Consider the following 21715-nt stretch of genomic DNA (forward strand, 5'->3'; position numbering starts at 1 on the left):
GTCTGGATAAAGTGGATCTTTTGAAGGTGTGGGGATGCAAGCAGTTACCAGAAATCTACTTACTCCAGCAGGTTCAAGTTGGTGGTTTCTGGAACTCAGTGCCTTTCCAGAGAAATCCCTATAAGAAGGTGGTTAAGATCCCTAAGATGGTCCTGTCTCCTGAGTGATTCTCCAGCATTGTGGCATATGGGGTGAAACAGATGAACTAGCTGCAATTACTGAGGGAATACTGTTGGCCAGAAGGGTATAATGGGGGAAAGGAATCTGTAAAATAAATTACATCCATCCCAGCCAGAGTAATTGTCTCACTTTTAATTGAAGTAAAATAAAGTGGGAATAGGAGAATTTTCACCTTTGTGCTACCTATTTTCCAGAAAGAGCCAGAGAAAGAGAGACCGAGAGAGAGACTGAGAGAGAGAGAGAGATCTGGAATCTTTATTCCAGGGTGTTACCTCCAGTTGAGCTGTAATGTATCTGCTGTGTGTATCTTTAAAGCAACATTTGTCCTATTTTTCATTTTCCATTCAATTGAGTTTTGGATGGGTTATTACTACTTACTTTTCAAATGAAGTACACAGGAGCATATGGGGAAAAAAGAGGAGGGAGATTACCATCATGAAAATGTAGTGTTGAAATCAGAGTGTAACAGGCATGAAATGAATTTGATATTAAAAAGTATTAAAATATATATTAAAAGTAAATACCTATGCTAGTATCCTATTATTACATAATATTTATATATTCTAAATGGCTTATAGGATTATTTAGGGATTTGGACTTTTAGAATTTCTAGGAGATTTAAAAAAATCTTCACTGTGGGGTTAAGGTATGATGATTCAGCATTGAAATAGATTTCCTAATTAAGCAAAAGAGCTCAGTTTTGATTTTTTCTTACTATTGGTCTCAATGAGCAATTATTCACCTAAGAGTCATCTTACAACCTATAGCCAATCAAATAGAACTTGCTTGATCCACCTAAAGTCACATCTACTTAACAAACACAATAATTATAATAAAATTTAATATTATGGAGTACTTACAACAAGTGAGGCATTTGATCCTTACAACAAGCTTATAAGATGGGTACCATTGTTATATAGATGAGAAACTGGGATTTAGAGAGCTTAAATGAATTGCTTGGGATCCATACGTTATGGCCAAACAGGGTCTCTGGCCAAACCCAGTTACTCTAGTGCTTTTTCCAAATGCCACAGCTACATCTCAGCTTCATTTCCCTTATCACAGACAGATGGATAGATACTCCTTCTCAAGTTTAACAACTTCACAGAGCTTGATTCAGATACTGAATGTGTTGTTAGTTGCTTACAGCTGCTATTTCTCTAGCAGTGCAGTAAGTCCAGGCAAATTCTTTTGAAGAGCTCATTAAAACTGCTAAAATAAAGTCTTAGAAGCAGGTGCATTCATTAGCTGAAATGCAGACGATTATGTTAATATCGCATTCAGGTGACAAATTTAAAGCCATCGAAATCATGGAGGATAAATGGATTTTTAAAGCTAAAGTTAACTTTTCCCTTGCAGGGCTCTTCTCTCTGTTAAACATGTGACTGCCTTTGCAGCTGTCAACCTGGGGACCTCCAATGTTACCTCACAAAAATAAAATCATTTTTGCAGTATCATATTTCCTTTACAATTTCTTGGGTCTCTATTCAGGAAAAGAAAGGTAAGGAGTTGCCTACAAGCCTACTGCTATTTTCTAAATAGGAAATCTGGCGCTTGATTTAAATCTAATGTCAGATTGAGCCCAAGGGTAGAGGAGACATGATCAAGAAGATGGTTAGAATATGTGGATGATAATTTCAGGTTAGGATCAGATGGACAAACAGCTCTTTCACTTTGTCTTTTCTTTTTTCTCTTAAAGAAATACCGAGCATGAAATATGTATATGACCATACATGTGTATTTAGGAGGCTGTACATCAGAATCTGAATAGTTACGCCAGGATGATTTTGATTTTCTTTTTTTGTTTTGTATTTCTCAAATCTTCTACAATGAATATGTATTACTCTGTAAATTTAAAAATTATTACAAATTATTATGGAACAGTTAGCCTCTCCACATTCAGTTATTTTATCTATAAAATTGGTTTTTTTTGGTTTTTTTTTTTTGCGGTACGCGGGCCTCTCACTGTTGTGGCCTCTCCCGCCGCGGAGCACAGGCTCCGGACGCGCAGGCTCCGGACGCGCAGGCCCAGCGGCCATGGCTCACGGGCCCAGCCGCTCCGCGGCACGTGGGATCTTCCCGGACCGGGGCACGAACCCGTGTCCCCTAGCATCGGCAGGCGGACTCCCAACCACTGTGCCTCCAGGGAAGTCCCCAAACTGGGTTATTTTTTAATTGCCTAACATATGGGAATCGGATGAGATGTTTTCCCAATACCCTTTCTTCTGAAATCTGGGATGTCTGTGGAGACACTGATTCCTCCTTTCAGAAGAAAATATAAAAGAGGAATAGTATCCAGCCACTTATAAGAAAATTATAAACATGCTTAAAGATTTTTTTTAATAAGTCTTCAAAACCTCCATCAAGTGGGAATTCATCAAAGTGAATGCATCTGCCACTTGCAAAGAGAAAATGAAGGCAACCTTTTTAAGCCAAATTTACGTTATTTAAGATTTTTTTAAAGTTATACACTCTGGAAAGTCTTTGTAAGCTAAAACTCGACATATTTTTGTTTTCAAATGGTGTGATACAATGACTGTATTACTGATTGCAAAATATAAATAATGAAGCTGCTATAGAATTGAACCCATCTATTGGGTTCAATACTATAAGGCATGTTTACATATTGTGTGTGTGTGTGTCTAAAGAGCTTAAATTAACAGCTGAAAGACTGCTTGTACAGCGTAATAGTCCTATTTTTGCCTGCCTTCCTCTTCAACTCTTCTTCTATCTTGCCCTGTACATTATTACTTTCCTTTTTCCTACACAATTTAAAAGACAACCGACCTCATCTAAAATGAAAAGCAATATAGAAAGCAGGAAAAATCTCCTCAGGATGGGGCTGGGTAGGCATATACTTCTACATACATGTAAGCATACTGAATACATGTACACATAGCTGAATCTCTGCTCCAAATTGCCGTTAAACCTCATTAGTTAGTCCTTTGACTGCTGGACAGCTCCGAGTCTCTTAGGAATATTTTCCCACCCACTTCATCTCCTGTTTAATTCTCAGAGCTGCCACCTTCTGAGAAGCTGCTGGTTCAAGACAAAGTGAGGAAGGTGGCCGGAGGAGACTCCTGTCCTTTCCATATGGCGCATCAACACCCTAAGTTTAAAGGGTGAACTTCAGAGCACAGAATTTAAAGATGAAAGGAACTTAAGAGGACACATTAATCAAGTTTTCTTTAAATGTATGTGTCTCTTGCAGAGCATAACTGATAGTCATCCAGCCTGCCCTTGAAATTTTCCAATATCGAAAATGTCTTTTTTCATTTTTATACCAATAGATGAGTAGTTAGGGCACAAAAAGCATTCAACCACAAGGCCAAAAAGGAAAAAAAGAAAAAGAATTATTCCTAATCCTGCCACCCTTTAAAATATCAACTATTTTAAAATTTCTGTTACTGATCCAGGACCCCCCAGTCTCAAGTAAATATAACCCTTTAGGGTCCACGAGGAATGTAAAGAGAGGCTGAACCATTTGGCTTAAAGACATTTTGGAGATTTTATCTGTCCACGGTATCAATCACACCGTAAGAGTTAGACCTTGAAAAGGAAAATTGTGTAAAGAATTTATAAGCCTCACAACTATACCCCAATTAAAAAAAAAATGTATAAGCCTCAGTAGCACAGTGTTTCCCGAGTCTCTTCCTAATTCATCCCCTTTTGTCACTCTGACACCCATACAACAAAAGAAAGTTCCTCAGATTACCTTACTGAGGGATCTTTCCAAAATTTACAAATACTATCTAAGTTGAGAAATGTGTTCCCAAGTTGTCTAAATTGTACCATATAATGGTATTCTTTTCAAAGGAAATTGGAGAGTTCAGCAGTATTCTGAAACAACTAGGTGTGACAACACAAAGAACAAAAATAACAAAAGAAAATCCTTCAAAGATAGTGTGCCCTCCAGAAACAGATATCCTGCCTTTTTACATTGGCCATATGCGAGAGTCTTTTAAGCTGAATTGCAATGGTGAAAATGCTGTTGAGTTTTAGGGAAGCAAATTTAGAAAATCAATTAGCTAATAGGATAGAAGACTGTGAACTATAATTTTGGCTAAGTAAATAGAATGGAGAGGTTTCTTTTAATGATTATTATTTTAATGAATTGTAAAGAAAAACTATGAAAAATTTCAAACCACACAAAAAAATACAAGAAAGAAAACAAAAACCACCCCACATTCCACCACCTAAAAATAACTGTCACAAATGTTACAGGAATATTATTCCAGATATGGGAATAAGAGATATCTTAGAATTTTAAAAAGCAACTTGCACTCAGGCAGCTAAACATGGTCTTATTGATGATGGTCTAAAAAGACCCCAAACCTGATTTTTAAAAATGTCTAGTTCATCTGAAAAGTGATGAGAAGTGAAGTGAGGAAGAATGATCAGTCCATAAGCAATTATAAGAATGTGAGTTCAATAGAAATAAGCAGATACTTTTATTTCATCTATATTTCTGTGATCTGACCCTCAATCTGGCTGCATCTAAAACGTATTACAACAAGATATGTTTCCATAATGCTTTCAGTTTACAAATCAACATTACGCTGACTCTCATGACCATATAAAATAATCAGAGTTGATACTAAGCTGGTACGTATTAGTTTGGCCATTCCAGTTGTTTATGGCAAAGTGTCCATTCTGCTTAATTGGACATCTATTTTGATTGTCCAGTGCTGGCGGTCTACCAGTTATTAAAAATTTTGAACATCACCTTTGGAATAGGAAATGATAGGCAAACCTAAAATCTTGTCTAGCACTTTATAGTTTGAAAAACACTTCTACTTATTTATCATCTGATGCCTACACTCTCACCATTCTTTCCCTTGTAGCAAATACTCCGGCAAAACCATCTACTTGTGGTTCTTTGAATACACAAATATATTTCCATATCTTGGCAATATATTTCATTCCCATGAAAACAGCTTTCCATGGGGCAGGGGTGGGGAAAAGAAAAGGCAGATGCACAGCACCTTGGTCTTCCCGGGTGAGGAACCAGTCATTTTGTCTTTGCTTCAGGCCAGAAAGGCTGTAGCAGGAGCTCAATCCAGCAGGTGCCAGGATTTATGGAAATCACATTATTCCTGGCACAGGAGATTCTGCCTGCTCTTATAGTTAAGTTCCTGCTCATCAGTAAAGGCAAATACACATACACACTCTTCAATCCACACCCACCACTTCAATATTCACCTGAGAATATGTTTTTTAACTGAAATACAGTTGACAAACAATATTATATTAGTTTCAGGTATACAACACAGGGGTTCAACATTTATAAACATTGCGAATTGATCACCACGATAAGCCTAGTTAACCATCTGTCACCATGCAAAGTTCCTACAGTATTATTGACTATATTCCCTATGTTGTACATTACATCCCCATGACTCTTTTTTTGGGCTGTGTTACGTCTTCATTGCTGCTCGCGGACTTTCTCTAGTTGTAGCGAGCAAGGGCTACTCTTCGTTGTGGTGCACAGGCTTCTCTTCTCATTGCGGTGGCTTCTCTTGTTGCGGAGCACGGGCTCTAGACGTGCGGGCTTCAGTAGTTGCGGCACGCGGGCTCTAGAGCACAGGCTCAGTAGTTGTGGCGCACGGGCTTGGTTGCTCTGCAGCATGTGGGATCTTCCCAGACCAGGGCTCGAACCCTTGTCCCCTTCATTGGCAGGCGGATTCCCAATCACTGTGCCACCAGGGATTCCCAATCACTCCACCCCTCATTTGTTTTTTAACTGGAAGTCTGTACCTTTTAATCTCCTTCACCTTTTTCACCCAACCCCCTACCTACCTGCCCTCTGACAACTACCAGTTTGTTGTCTGTATCTATAAGTCTGTTTCTCTTTTGTTTTGTTTGTTCATTTGTTTTGTTTTTTAGATTCCACATATAAGTGAAATCAAATGGTATTTGCCTTTCTCTGTCTGACTTGTTTCACTTAGTAAAATACTCTCTAGGTCCATTCAAGTTGTTGCAGATGGCAAGATTTCATTCTTTTTTTTATAGTTGGATAATAATAGTCATGTATTAGAGAGCCACAGCCCTCTGCCTCTCCCAGATTAAGCCCCGCTGGTTTTCAAAGCCAGACATTATGGGGGCCCATCTTCCTGGTGGAGGTCCCCTGGCGGCTTGGCTTCCTCCCTCCTTAGGGAGGGAGCTCTGTGACTTGTGATTTCCCTCCTGATGGTGGGTCGCCATACGAGGGGAGTGGGTTCTGACTAGAGTGCATCTCTGCCCCTCCTACCCATCTTAGTGTGGCCTTTTCTTTATATCCTTAGCTGTAGAAAATCTGTTCTTCTGGTTTTCAGGTCAGTTTCAGAGATAGTTGGTCTTTGTGTAGTTGTAGTTTTGGTGTGTCCAAGGGAGAAGGTGAGGTCAATATCCTCCTACTCTGCTTAGAACTCCTTAGAAGGGTTCTGATCTAGAACCCTTCTAAGAATATTATTCTTGCTTAGCCAACCCTCCTTCCCCTACAGGAAGAATAAAGAATGGGTTGCTTTTCATTATAAGTAAAACTATTCAATAATGGGGAGACCTTTATATGGCACATCAAGGCCCATTTTTACTGGTTATGCCTCTTTCTCTAAGCATACTAAATATTTCCCTGAGCCAAGGTTTATTTATTTATTTATTTATTTATTTTGCGGTACGCGGGCCTCTCACTGTTGTGGCCTCTCCCGTTGCGGAGCATAGGCTCCAGACGCGCAGGCTCAGCGGCCATGGCTCACGGGCCCAGCTGCTCCGCGGCATGTGGGATCTTCCCGGACCGGGGCACAAACCCGTGTCCCCTGCATCGGCAGGCGGACTCTCAACCACTGCACCACCAGGGAAGCCCCAAGGTTTATTCTTTTAATTGTCTCATCTTTGATTTTTTTTTTTTACATGTGTCACTGTTAACTTCATCTATTAGTGAACGTATCCCGTAAGATTCCTTCTCTTGCAGAGCTGAAGTAATTTTTATTTGTTTCTTTATGGAAAGGGAGGAGTAAAATTCCTCCTCCCCTACTCCTAAACTACCTCATTAAACTCACATTTGGGCAAAGACTTAGCTGGAAATTTTCAAATTTGAAGGAAATTTTGTTCCTTTATGTTGCAAAAAGCAGGGACATTGTGGTCTCCATTATGTGTGTTAAATTCAGGGAACATTGATGCTGATTATCCAAATGGCAGATTATCCCAGTTATTTTTATTTAAAATTTTTATGCTAGCACTGCCCTCCTACTTACATTTGACTAATGCTAATACAAAATTAGATGCCATTTCCTGACTTACCAACTTACATTGAGAAAATGCAGGTCAAATAGGTGGAAGAGGAAAGCCGATATATTTCCTTGGTAACCCGCATATCACAATTGAAGGTAATTGCTTAATCAAAAGTACTGATTTTTTCATCTAGTAATAGCTCTGTTTATCTCATAAACACTAGAATATAAGACTACCTGATCCATTTTCCAGAAAAAAAAGTGTCAACAGTTTTAGTACATTAAATATTTTTTTCACTGACATATTCTAATTTAAAGATATAATTTCATTTTAATTGAGAGTGGCACTTCACCATTCTTTTACTATTGATACTTGTGTAAATCAAGCAGTAGGCTCAAAGTCCATGCCTATGCCATTTGTTTTTACTTTTACTGTATAGAAAGAGCAGGAGCCACATTCTCTGTAGGAGTTAAGGCCATATTTCAAAACTCTTCCTCCTTCCCTAAATTCATTAAGTGGTCTCCTCAATGTTTGGATGTTTGAAATTTCATACTTCATTAACATTAGCTGATTAGGCACATTAGAGAAAGGACCAATTTGAATTAGTGAAAAATTTGAATGCTGCATTATAAAAATACATAGTTTTATCCTTTTATGGTACAATATGCCACTCAAGCCATCTGTAGCGAAGTATTTCCAAGAAGAAAAGCTACTGCTAGGACTGCTTTAAAGATAAGATTCCTCAATATTGTGCACTTTAAGCTTTAAGCAAATGAGTGTTGCTAGGTTATCTGAATACCTTCAGTTCACATTCACTGAGCAGTTACTATATGCTTGGCGTCATGCTAGAAAAATTTTGTCCTCTTGAGTTAACAGTTCACTCTAAATTATCATTCATTTTGCCTAGTGACACTGTATCTCATGCTTTATTCACCACCTGTCTAAATTTACTCATTCATTCAAAAGACATCGAACAGTTATAATGGGTTAGGCACAGGCGCAAATTCAAAATGACTGGGGTTGTTAGGGTGAAAGTCATTTACCATGTGGACCAACACCAACAATCATCAATCAATCAATCAATCAGTCAATCAACCAGCCCTTTGTTCTAGGTAATTTAGCTAGTTGAGGGTTTCTCAAGCTTGGCACTGTTAGCATTTTGGATCAGATAATTCTTGTGGTGTGAGGTTGTCCTGTACATTGTAGGATGTTTAGCAGCACCCTTCGCCTCTTTTCATTAGATGCCAGTAGCGCCCCCATTTCTAGTTCTGGTCATCAAAAACGTCTCCAGACATTGCCACATATCCCAGGGGTGGGTTTGGGGGTGGAGGGGGGAGGCGACATTGTCCCTGGTTGAGAACCACCGAGCTAGTATGTACTTTATACCTTCTTTACTAGATTATAAAGACCTGAGGGCAGAGACCCAGTCTGATTCATCACTCTACCGCCCTCTCCCCACCAACTAACTTTAGTTTCTGGCATAGAAATGCTTCCTGATGAATGTTCTGTAAAGAACAAAATATCTCCGGAGTACCTATACTGTTGTCAGCCCTGCACAAACCACTTTGGTAAACCCAGAAGATGAATAGGTAACCAGCGCAAATCATCTAACGAATTTTTATTATTTGAATAATCACTCCCTATTCACATCATATCCCCACTTTGGTGCCAAATGCCTACATTTGTATAGGGCTTTAATGTGTGTGAAGCACATTTTACATAATGGCATTTGATCCAGATACAAAAATAATCACCTCTGTTTATAATTCAAGCTTCCAAGTCCCAGAACATATTCTCAGGCAGGAGTGGGAGGTATTTTGATTTCAGTGGCATCGCTTTGGTTATTAAAACCAAAAAAAAAAAAGACAAAACTCTTAATTTAAGATTGGTTTAATAATGTTAAATTTAAAGTTCAGGAATTTTTTTTTTTCTGTGTTGGAAGTAGAACATCTCAAAGGCTCTCTTGTGATCTAAGTGATTCCGGTTTACTTAGATTCCTGGAAATTGCCAGAGGGCTTTAAGGGAGGAGAGAAAAAAAGAGTGAGGAAATTTTCCCTGTGGGCAAATGGGGAAAACAAAAATATTTTTGTGCTGTGGAGACTTCTCAGGAAAGAAGGATTGGCCAGCAGCGGCATCTGTACAAGGGGAATTTCCACGTTGGGGAAAACATGGTCATAATTAATGACCTAGGAAAGCCAAGAGAATGGACCATGTTGGAAAAATATGATCTTCAATGGCCAAGTCATTGTCAACTGATTGGCCAGAAAATTGTTTTAGAAAAAGATTTTTATTTGTGGATATTTGCCTACCAGTCCTTCCTTCTGTGGCTCTAATAGATACCCTGCCCTTGCCTTGGGAATCAGCTTCCCCTAGCCAGACCCACTGTCTCTGTCCCTCCCTGCCCTAAGGGAGTGTTTGCATTAGACTTCTGGCCTGGACACTGGCCTATAGTCTTTCCCTTTGAACGTGATGCTTCGGACTAGCCAGCAGGGCTATTAGCGTCCATTAGAATAGAGATGATTATCCAGGATTTTTGGACAAGGGCGGAAAGATGAGATTGCATGATCTTAATGCAGCCATCATTTATTGAGGACTCCATGTCCTAGGCCAGGTGCTAAGAACATTGAAAAACTATCCTGACCTAGACATGAGGAACCTGAGGCTCAGGGAATTTAAGTAACTTGCCTAGGGTTGTGCAGCTTTTAATTATCAAGCTATTCTGGCTTTTAGTTACCAAGCTATACTTCTCATTTTGTATATAAAGTCTCCCCCACAGACTGGAATGTCCTTACCCTGTACACAGCCTCTCACTTACTTAACTATGACTCCCTTCCTCTTCCTCTTCTCCAGATCACTTTGTTTAAATTAGATCTGGTCATGGGGTTGTGCTCAGCAGAGAACTCCACGGTTACCTATGATTCTCAAGAGGAGAAATCTGGGTTGGCAGGCTTAGCACCATTCGTATCTCTGTTTACTTACGGCATGATTATGTGGTCAGAATGTTCTTGCCCCACTTTTTGGTTTTCTTTCATCTCAGGGATCAATTTTATTAAAACAAGTATGATCATCATTTGCCTCTTCTCTTACAATTTTCTCAGGATCAGAATATAGCTTGCTGAATTTCATCGTATTTGTCAAGGTGGAGGTCAAGATTTTTAGAAAGGGAACTACAGCTAAAAAAAAAAAAAAATCCCTATATTTGACATGTAGATGTGGTATCCAGTAGAGCATCTATAAAATGCAGCACTTTGTTCTGTGAAATGAAAACACTGCAGGTTCAATCTTGTCCCCCTGAAGCTACAATTCCACGCTCTAAACCCATATGACATGGCTTCTAAAGTTAGCCCTGTCCTGCAACTGCAATGAATATGAGAAAACAAACCTAACTACTATGAAAGAGTCCAACTGCCCTGGATTGAACCTCAATGGGTGTTATAATTAGTTAAAAAATCATAGCCTCTTGGAAATAATTCAATATATTTCTTTCCAACTTAAAACATATTAATTAATCTTATTAATATTTGTTTTCTGAGTGCTTCTTGGACTAGCCAGACATTATTACTTTTATTTAGAGATGTGAAAACCAAAGGGATGTGTTAGTTTTCTACTGCTCTATAGAAAATTACCAGAAACTTTGGGGTTGGAGCAACAGCTGTAGGTCAGAAGACCCGGTAGGTTTGGCTGGGTTCTCTGCCTGGGGTCCCACTGGGCGGAAATCAAGGTGTTAGTCAGGCTGGACTCTTATCTGGAGGCTCTGGGCAAGAGTCTGATTTCAAGCTCACTCAGACCGCTGGCAGAACCCAGTTCCTTATGCCTGGAGCACTGAGGTCCCTGTTTCCTCTGGCCCCTAGAGGCCCCACACATTCCTTCTCACTGGTTTGCTCAGTCTTCAAAGCCAGCAATCACCTTGGAATCGTTCTCATGTTTCAGATCTCTTTGACTTCCTCTTCTGCTACCTACTGAGGAAAACAGTTCTCTTAAAGGGCTCCCCTCATTGGGCCAGGCCCACTTGGATTATCATATTTTGAAGTAAACTGACTTGGGACTTTACATCTGCAAAATCTCTTCACAGCAGTATTTAGATTAGTGTTTGACTGAATAACCAGGCCTGGTAATCTTGGGAAGATATCTTTAGAATTCAGATAACCATGAGGAAATAGAGTTTCCCAGTTAACCTGAGATATGATCCGGATATAGGTTCCCAACAGTATTGAATCAAAGAATTTATTTTTTATTTTATTCCTTCCTTAAAAAAAAAAATATATATATATATATATGAATATGGTTTATTTTTTAATTACATATTTTGGTGCTACACATCCCCACATTTTTTACTGATGCATGATCAAAAATGTTGCAAGGCTGTTTGGGGACATGTGTTTCAGGAGCCTGTCAATGTTCAAGAGATTGTAATGTGTAGACGTGGAGCTGGACATGGGTGTGGGGTGGGGGATGGTGATGGTAGGTGAGGAAGCGGGAGGGGCTGAGGCTGCAGTGAGTATAGAGGACCAGTTTATTCCTGTTTTTTTAAAAAAATATATATATTTATTTATTTTTTGGCTGCATCAGGTCTTAGTTGCGGCACTCGGGATCTTTTGTTGCAGTGTGCGGGCTTCCCTCTAATTGTGGCGCACAGGGTCATTAGTTGCGGTCCACGGGCTCTCTGGTTGTGGCATGTGGGCTCCAGAGCACGTGGGCTCTGTAGTTGCAGTGCGTGGGCTTAGTTTCCCCACAGCATGTGGGATCTTAGTTCCCCCACCCGGGATCCAACTGGTGTCCCATGAGTTGCAGGACCGATTCTTAACCACTGGACCACCAGGGAAGTCCCTATTCCTGTTTTTAGTATATTCACTGAAGAACTTTGAAGATGAGAATCCTTTTGTTACTTTCTGTTGACAAGTCTGGAAGTTCAAAAACCCAGGGATTCTTTGTGTGTAATTCATGAGCAGTATTTGAAGATATTTCTAAACACAGGGGCATTTTGGAATATACTGGATCAGCCTCACTAAGATGCTGTGTCCCTAGTGTAAATGTGAATGTCCCGAAGTTTTGTTGCACAATTTCAATGTGCCACGGCCTGCCAGATGCACAGGAGGCCTAGAATGCAGGCTGAGCCTTGGGCCCAGCCAGCTGCTGATCCAGAAGCCTACACCTGCAAAGGGTCACCTCGGGATTGAGATGGTGTGGAAAGGGCTGAGTGGATCATAGAAAGGGAGATGAAGGAGGATTGCGTATTAATTTCTCTGACTTTAGCATTTTACCTGGAGGACAGCCTGATGAAAAATCTGGTCTTCTGGTGAAGGGAGTGGAAATGATTTTAGCCTTTAGAAAGAACACATACAGAAATGTAAAAACATCAGAAGAAGGCAGAAATTTCAGATGCTAAGTATTTCTCTCTTTTTCCAAGAACATTTGGGTTTTTCCCTTCTTGAAATCTTGGCCAAAATTAAAGGAGAGAAGGATGTTCCCCAAATGTTTCTTTTAAATTGTCCCAGACCTTCAGAAAATAGTGAGAAAATGTAATCATATTATTAGGCAAAAGGAAAGAAGTCAGGGGAGAAGGTATTCAATAATTGCATTGATAGAGTGCTAAGTTAAGAGTACATGTGGTGTGTTTAGCTTTCGAAAGGAAGACACAGGAGGAAAGAGGCTGGGTGGGAGAAATTAGTGTTGCTTATTAATTGTGATCTCTTTAAAGCATAACACATTTTATATTCTTTAACTAACAAAGTGATTTTGCTCTATAAAGAATAACTCTCAGGATGTTGATAATATGTTACAGATGTTGTTTTTATTGCTAAAGTTTCCACTTATAAATCTTTCCCTTCATTTATTCATTCATTCAGAAATAGTCAGTGAGAGTCTACCATGTACCTTGATCTAGGTGCTAGGACTATAGCAGTGAACACAATAGACAAGGTGTCTGCTCTCATAAAGCTTATATTCTAGTGTGGAGGAGTTGGAAAATAAAGAAATAGTTGTATTTCATGACATGATACATAAAGAGATAAACAAGATAATGTTAGACAGTGATAGGTGCATTACAGAGAAACAAAATAGGATGAAGTGATGGATGCCTAGAGGACTATTTTAGTTTTCATGTCCAGGGAAGACTTCTCTGAAAAGATGACATTTGAACAGTGATTAAATGACAAGGAGGAGGACTTCCCTGGTGGTCCAGTGGTTAAGATTTCGTGCTTCCAACGCAGGGGGCACAGGTTCCATCCCTGGTTGAGGAAGTTCCACATACTGCATGGCCAAAAAAACAATAAAAAAATAAAAATAATAAATGACAAGGAGGAACTGGTGGTGAAAAGATCAGAATGAAGAGCATCCTAGATGGAGAGAATAGTTGGTTCAGAAGTCCCCAAGATGGTAATGAATTTGAGTTTGAGGAAGAGAAAGAAAGCTTAAGTGGCTGGAACTTAGTGGCAGACAGATAAGTGGTTACAAGATGCAGTTGGGGGCTTCCCTGGTGGCGCAGTGGTTGAGAATCCGCCTGCCAACACAGGGGACACGGGTGTGAGCCCTGGTCCGGGAAGATCCCACATGCTGCAGAGCAATTAAGCCCATGTGCCACGACTACTGAGCCTGTGCTCTAGAACCCATGAGCCACAACTACTGAGCCCGCGTGCCACAACTACTGAGTCTGCGCTCTAGAACCTGCAAGCCACAACTACCAAAGACTGTGCACCTAGAGTCTGTGCTCCACAGCAAGAGAAGCCGCCCGGGCATGGCAAGGAAGAGTAGCCCCCTCTCACTGCAACTAGAGAAAGCCCCGCATGCAGCAATGAAGACCCAATGCAGCCAAAAATAAAATAAGATAAATAAATTTAAAAACAAAAAGATGCAGTTGGACAGGTAGAGCTTAGACCTTTTAGGCATGGAAGATCAAAGGAAGGAATTTGGATTTTAGGTGAGATGGGAAGGCAATAGGAGGTTTCAAGCAAGGCAGTGTTTTTCTGTATGGGCAATGAATTCTACAGGGCAAGAATGAAAGCACAGAGATCTTTAGGAGGAAACTGCACTAATTCAGGTGAACAGTGGTGACTTGGACTAGGATGGTAGCAGTGAATGGGAGAATACAGTGGATTGGGGGTATATATGGGAGGTGGAGTCAACAGAGCTTTCTGGTGGTTTGTACGTGACACATCAAAGAAAGAAAGGAATCAAAGTTCTCTCCTCCATTATTGGCTTGGGCACTGGGTAGATGGTGATGCTACTTAGTGAGACAGGTAGGCTGGGAATGAGAAGTGTGGCAGACTGTTAATTCCTCCCCAATAGCCATTCCTCTCTTCCTCTTTGCTAACAGAGCCCTGACTTGGTTGAGGAGACAAGATGTCCAGCCCCAAGTGATGAATCATGAGTGGTGTAACTCAGTCATAATAATCACATTTTCTTTTGCTAGATATTCAATTCCCCCATCTTCTTTGCAGCTAGGGGTGATTCACTTCTGGCTAATGAGACCTAACTGAAAGCCTTCTGGGAATAGATATGGCTATCTTGAACACCATCACAATGCCTGGAGACACAGCAGGCTTCTTATGAGTACAAGACAAAAGACCTGATGATGTTAAAGATGGTGAAGCAGGAAAAAAATAGAAATTGCCTGGGTCCTTGATGGTAGCGTTGAGCAGCTGAACCAACACCAGCAATCATCTAGTGCCAGACATCTTGTTTATGAGAAAAGTAAAATTCTGTTTAAGCCTCTTGTTATTTGATATAAGAAGATTAAGGGAAAAAAATCAAGAGTTCTCTTTTGGCTATTTTCAGTTTGAGATGTCTATTAGATATCCATGTGGATGTGACTGTGTAATTTCTTGCCTAATACAAGGGATAAAAATTTCTAGACATTTTTATCTTTTCATATTACTGTAATACTAGAAAATGTGAAAGGATAAGTATAAAAGTGAACAAAGTTGCAGTGACCATGTGGGGGCTCAAATCAAAAGCTGACTATCAATATATAAAACTGACTCGTAGCATTAATAGGTTAACAAGGTAGAAGTTGTTTAAACAGGAAAGCTGGGGTGATGGAGAAAGTTCAGTTTCAGGACCAGTTAGGTCCCTGCATTTCCAAGTACTTTCCATCACTTTGGTGGAGAAACGTCCTAGACTAGAGTACATATTTCTATTAAGATACTTTCTTACCTCTATATCACAGTGTTCATGTATTTCTTTATTCCCTCTACTGAATATAACACATAGCCTCATGAAAATTTCCCCACTCACTTACCCAGGGAATGTAAAGTAGGCCAAATTGAGCTTTTAGCACAGTTTCTGGTTGCTGCTAAAAATCAGCATCTACAAACCCAATTGCATGTATTTCCATTAGTGCTATCATCCACCACTAGACATATAGTTTTGTAGATTAAAAGTTTACCAACCCACATATTTTTTTTCCTAAACATTTTACTGTATGCTGGATGGTTTGGACTCCCATCTATAGAAGAGAAGAGTACATTTTTTTTTGCCAGTGACCCATCAAAAACAGCTATTGATTTTGTGTGTATGGACAAGTAACCAAGTCTGCAAAATGGACTTCACAGGGTATCTTCTATTCTGCCCATACTGGGAGTCTATGTTTTCCTGAGGTTAGTTGGCCCATCATATTCTGCTTTCATGTTCCCTAGTTTATCACTGTGCTTGGGATTTTTGCCCCTACACCTTTCATTATGTTTTTCCATAATTTATTACAACAAACCTTTGTATTTTTTAACGGTTTTGGATCTGCATTAATTTTTAAGTCCCCGGAGGAACATTATGTTCCCAAACATTATGTTCTGCACTCTCACGCTCATATCACTTTGTGTAGTGCCAGACACCTCCTGGGATCTCAAGAAATGTTGTTTCTTTTTAAAAGATAGGTGATTACTCTGGGATGCCCATAAAATATCTTTCTCAGTTGAGTTACTCTCATTGTTTATTCATCCCTAGTGGCTTAGGTAAAAATAGTGGTTACTAGAAAGAACCTAAGTCTTTGGAGAAGCTTTTCTAGTCTCTCCCCATCTCTGTAAAAGCAAGAGGTGGATATCGACTGGTCTTACGGTAGTATTGGAAAGAAATTACGAAAAACGTTAGGAATAAGAAACTTTCTTTAAAAATATGAAATGCTAGGGAGATGACAGTATCATCCTTATTGAGCAGACCTCAGCGTGAGCAGAGCTCACTCCTCTGATAAATGCTTTTCATCATTGTTACAAAGAATGGCTGTCTAGCAGGATTCCCTCTGCTGGTAGCATCTATGGCAGACTGTCAGAACTTTTTTCCAAATACTCAAGATCTGCTGTACCCACAATATTTCCTCTTCTCTCAGCTTCTTAGCTTTATCTAGAACACTTTAATGTCTTCCTACAAGGCAAATTTGAACCTCCCTCTAAATTCTTCTAAGGTTGTTTGAGGGAGAGGAATAGGACCATGGACAGAGGTATAGCCTACCAATCACTGGCGCAGCAGGAAAGCCAGCTCTCATCCTGCCAAGAATCCCTGGGAGGGGTCTTTAGATGAATAGACTCTTTTTTATTCAAGGGTCACTTTCCCCTTCTCTAATTTTCCTTTGGAGCGACACAGTTTCTTCTGGAAACACTGGCTCCCTCTACCATCTCCATGCTCCTGAGACACACAAAGAATACTCATTCTTGCAAATGCAGCTCATAAAATACTTTAAAATGTTGTCATTATAAAATATTTCAAACAAACAGAAAAATAGTGAACATAGTTTAACAAACATCTGAGTATACAACACTCAACAAATCAATATTTGACTTATTTGCTTTAGGGTCTTTTGTTTGTATTTTTGTAAAAGGTTTAAGTACAACTTGAAGCCTGATCCCATTCATTTCTCTGTTTTTCTCCGTTTTTTCTCCTTTCCTCTTTTCCCCAAAGTAATCACTATCATGAAGTTACTATAAATCATTCCTATGCATGTTTTTATACTTTTCTGTTATATGTATATATTCATAAACAAACATGGTATTGCTTTGTATTTGTAAAATGTAAAGGAATACTATATCATGCTGTACATAACATTCTGCAATGCTTTTTTAGTTATCATTATTTTTTAGACTTACTCATGTTGCAACCTGAAGAACTAACTCATTAATTATAACTGTTGTACATTATTCCCTTGTTAGAATATGCACAAGTTCCTTATCCATCCTCCTGCATTATTGACATGTAGGTTGTTTTTAGTTTGTTATTGTTGTTTGCTGTAACAAACGATGCTGGAGTTAACGCTTAAATAGCAGCCTGCTGGTGTACAAACACCATATGAAAGTTTTTCTAGGCCAGGATTTTTCAACCTTGGCATTATTGAACTCTTAGGCTGAATAATTCTATGTTGTGGAGTAGGGTATTAAGCAGCTTCCCTCACCTTTACCCACTAGTTACTAGTAGCACCCCCCCCCCCCCCCCCCCGCCACACACACACAGGTGTGAAAACCAGAAACGTCCTCAAACACTGCAAAATCGCTGCTGGCTGAGAAGCACTAATATAGGCAATATACCTAAGAGGAACAGCTGGCTCTTACGATTTCTACTAACATATATCATCATTTTGCTTTCTAAGAGTATTGTTTTCCCACATGACGCTAACTTTTGGTTTTTTCAGAATTAAAATTTTTGCCTACTTATGGATATGAAATAGTAACTTTTTATTATTTTATTTCATTTTCCCTTAATTTCTACCGAGATTTCACATCTTCTTGTATGTCTGTTGACCATTAGGGTTTTTCTTCTGTTAATTGGCCTATTCATATCCTTTGCCAATTTTTCTTTCTAGGTGTTTCTTTTTCTTTTTGCTTTGTAGGAGTTCTTTATAATTTTTGAATACTAATACCTTGATTGTTTTATGTCTGGGAAAATATGTTTTCCCAGTCTAAGACTGTCTTTTCACTTTGCTGATGAATTCTTCTTATTTTAAATCAGTAAAATGTATCAATCTTTTCCTTTATATTTTATGCTTTATTTAATAAATTTTTCTATCCCAAGGGTGTAAAGATAATCTCTTATATTTTTTCTAGAAGTATAAAAATTGACAATTCACATTTAGGTCTTTAAACCAACTTAAACTTCTTGTGATATGAAAGAGAAAATACATGTATAATTATTCCAACACATATTTCCTAAATAGTTCATCTTTTCACTCCTGGTTTGTTATACCACCTCTGGTTTTAAATTTTGATATTTGAGGGGGAAGGGGACTTGAACTGGGAGATTGGGATTGACATATAGAGAGTACTATGTATAAAATAGATAACTAATGAGAACCTACTGTATAGCACAGGGAGCTCTACTCAATGCTCTGTGGTGACCTAAATGGGAAGGAAATCTAAAAAAGAAGGGAGGGGATATATGTATACATATAACTGATTCACTTTTCTGTATAGCAGAAACTAACACAACGTTTAAAGTAACTATATTCCAATAAAAAATTTTTCTTAAAAATTTGATATTTGGTAAGGCAACCCCCCTGACTTATTCCTTTTCAAAATTGCCTTGGGTATTGCGGTTGGTTATCTGACCAAAGAATATTGTCTCTTTCTCCTTTCTAACTTGAACCTAAATTGTTTACAGGTGTCCATGAACCTTATCTTATAGTACTCAGTCTAAGCCCATTAAAGTAATTTCATTCCATTGGGATTGGTTTGGCCATAAGCATATGTTGCATCTCTTGCCAATGAGACCTAAGTGGACTTGCACTAGAGTGGAGATGGGTTGGGATAGGTAAGTTTTCTTCTCACTTAAAAATGTACATAAGAGGACTTCTCTGGTGGCACAGTGGTTAAGAATCCATCTGCCCGGGTTCCCCTGGTGGTGCAGTGGTTGAGAGTCTGCCTGCGGATGCAGGGGACACGGGTTCGTGCCCCAGTGCGGGAAGATCCCACATGCCGCGGAGCAGCTGGGCCCGTGAGCCATGGCCGCTGAGCCTGCGCGTCCAAAGCCTGTGCTCCACAACGGCAGAGGCCACAACAGTGAGAGGCCCACGTACCGCAAAAAAAAAAAAAAAAAAAAAAAAAAAGAATCCATCTGCCAATGCAGGGTACATGGTTCGATCCCTGGTCTGGGAAGATCCCACATGCTGTGGGGCAACTAAGCTCATGCATCACAACTACTGAGCCTGTGCTCTAGGGCCTGTGAGCCACAACTACTGAGCCCGCGAGCCACAACTACTGAAGCCCACGCACCTAGAGCCCGTGCTCCACAACAAGAGAAACCACCGCAATGAGAAGCCCGCGCACCACAACGAAGAGGAGCCCCCGCTCACCGCAACTAGAGAGAGCCCGCATATGGCAACGAAGACCCAACGCAGCCAAAAGTAAGTAAGTAAATAAATAAATAAGTATTTTTAAAATGTACATAAGGAACAGACTTGCCCTGCCTCTCTTTTTATAGATTTGGAGGAAAATGTAATGTCTGCAACTGTGGCAGCCATCTTGCCACTCTGAAGGGAGGAGTGTAGTCCAGCACACCAAGAATGGCTAAGCAGACAGAAAAGGTCACAGATTCCCATGATGTCATTGTGCTGCTGAATTATCCAATACTGAAATCACTTATCAGTGGACATCCTGAGATGTAAAATAATAAATCTTATTATTTAAGCCACTTTAAGTTTTACATTCTTTTACTTGCAGCCAAAGGAATCCCCAACTACTATAATAAGTTTGACCCTATACTCTTCTACATGAATTTTGTGATCATTGTTCCATGTTACTAAAGCAGGTTGGGATTTTTTTTATAAATTTATTTATTTTATTTTATTTATTTATTTTTGGCTGCGCTGGGTCTTCGTTGCTGTGTGCAGGCTTTCTCTAGCTGTGGCGAACGGGGGCTACTCTTCATTGCGGTGCACGGGCTTCTCATTGTGGTGGCTTCTCTTGTTGCGGAGCATGGGCTGTAGGCACGCGGGCTTCAGTAGTTGTGGCTCACAGACTCTAGAGCGCAGACTCAGTAGTTGTGGCGCACAGGCTTAGTTGCTCCGCAGCATGTGGTATCTTCCCGGACCAGGGCTTGAACCTGTGTCCCCTGCCTTGGCAGGTGGATTCTTAACCACTGTGCCACCAGGGAAGTCCCTGCGATTTTTAAAATTGGGTTTGCATTGAAATGAAATGTTAACTTTAGGAGAACTGACATCTTCATTATAATGAATATTTGAATTCATGAATATGATACATATCTACTTATTTAAATCTTAGTTAACTTTTTCCATAAAAGTTTTTTATATATAAATCCACACTTTATGTTTTTGTTATTCCTAAGCACTTTATTGTTTATTAGTATTAAGAATAGTGTCCTTTTTTGCTATTAAATATTGTCTTGGATAAATACTGAGGTATAGGATTGCAATTGAATTTTGTATGTTGATCTTATACCCAGCAACCTTGCTGAATTGTCTTTTTAGTTATAATATTTTTTTCAGTATAGTCTGTTTGATTTTCTTTATAGACAATCATTTTATCTATAAAGAGAGTTTATCTATTTTTTCCCTTACTGTGTTGATGGAGATGTCATAAGTCAGTCATGGAGGTCTGTGGTTGCTTGATCCAGTTTCCTATCATGTGTCCTGTCTTCCTGCCTCATCATTCCCTCATGAAAGGCCCATCATTAGGCAGTGGTCAGCTCTTTAACAAGCTAGTTTGTGAGTATGGGAATGAAGGTTCACAGTGTAGTCCATAGTTTCAAGCAGTGAATCTGGTCTGGTTCCCATCCACTTCCCTCACCCCATGAAGATCACTTTTAGTCTCCCTTCCCCTGCAGAAGCCCCTTTAGAGCATTTTCTACCTCCTTTCATACCTGGAGGCCAACAGGCCCATGTCTTCCCTCTTATTCGTTGCTTTGCATTTCTGGCCCGTAGAAAAGTTTATACTTGGGGCCAACTGTGTCTTTCGTTTTTCTCTTTTACATTTTAAAAACCATTGCTTTATGTTTGGAGCTGAATAAGTACCCCAAAGATTTGTACAACAATGCTACCTTGACTAGAAATCATAGTTCTAAATGTCTATTTTGTAAAGGATTTACAGAGCTAGCTTCTAAAACTGATGATACTATTTATAGTAATTATCATCAAAGACAGTGCTACTCAGAATTTTCACAATGTCTTTCAGCTCCTTGTGTTTTGTAAATGTTAGAGTTGTGTCTGTGTTTGTCACGTGGGTAATGGGGAATGGAGGTAAATACTATTTTCTACACCCGAGAAAACTGAGGCCTCTTTCTTAATTGTGGCCAAGAATAAGATAGATTCCTCCAGAGGTAGGGCTGTGCTTTGTTCATGCTGTGCCTTGTAGAAAATGACCCTCAATGCAAGGTTTTGAGCTGAGAAAACCAAACT

General features: G+C 39.5%; 1 protein-coding gene and 1 long non-coding RNA gene across 2 annotated transcripts in view; one reads left to right on the plus strand and one right to left on the minus strand.

The window, feature by feature from the left end:
- Positions 1-21715, plus strand: part of MKLN1 (muskelin 1) — a 354266-nt gene that overhangs the window by 71107 nt on the left and 261444 nt on the right. The gene's annotated exons all lie outside the window — the stretch shown is intronic.
- The window catches only part of LOC307191348, a 60109-nt gene that overhangs the window by 15213 nt on the left and 23181 nt on the right, over positions 1-21715 (minus strand). The gene's annotated exons all lie outside the window — the stretch shown is intronic.

This window comes from Stenella coeruleoalba (assembly GCF_951394435.1).
Source record: "Stenella coeruleoalba genome assembly, chromosome: 9".
Taxonomy (NCBI): domain Eukaryota; kingdom Metazoa; phylum Chordata; class Mammalia; order Artiodactyla; family Delphinidae; genus Stenella; species Stenella coeruleoalba.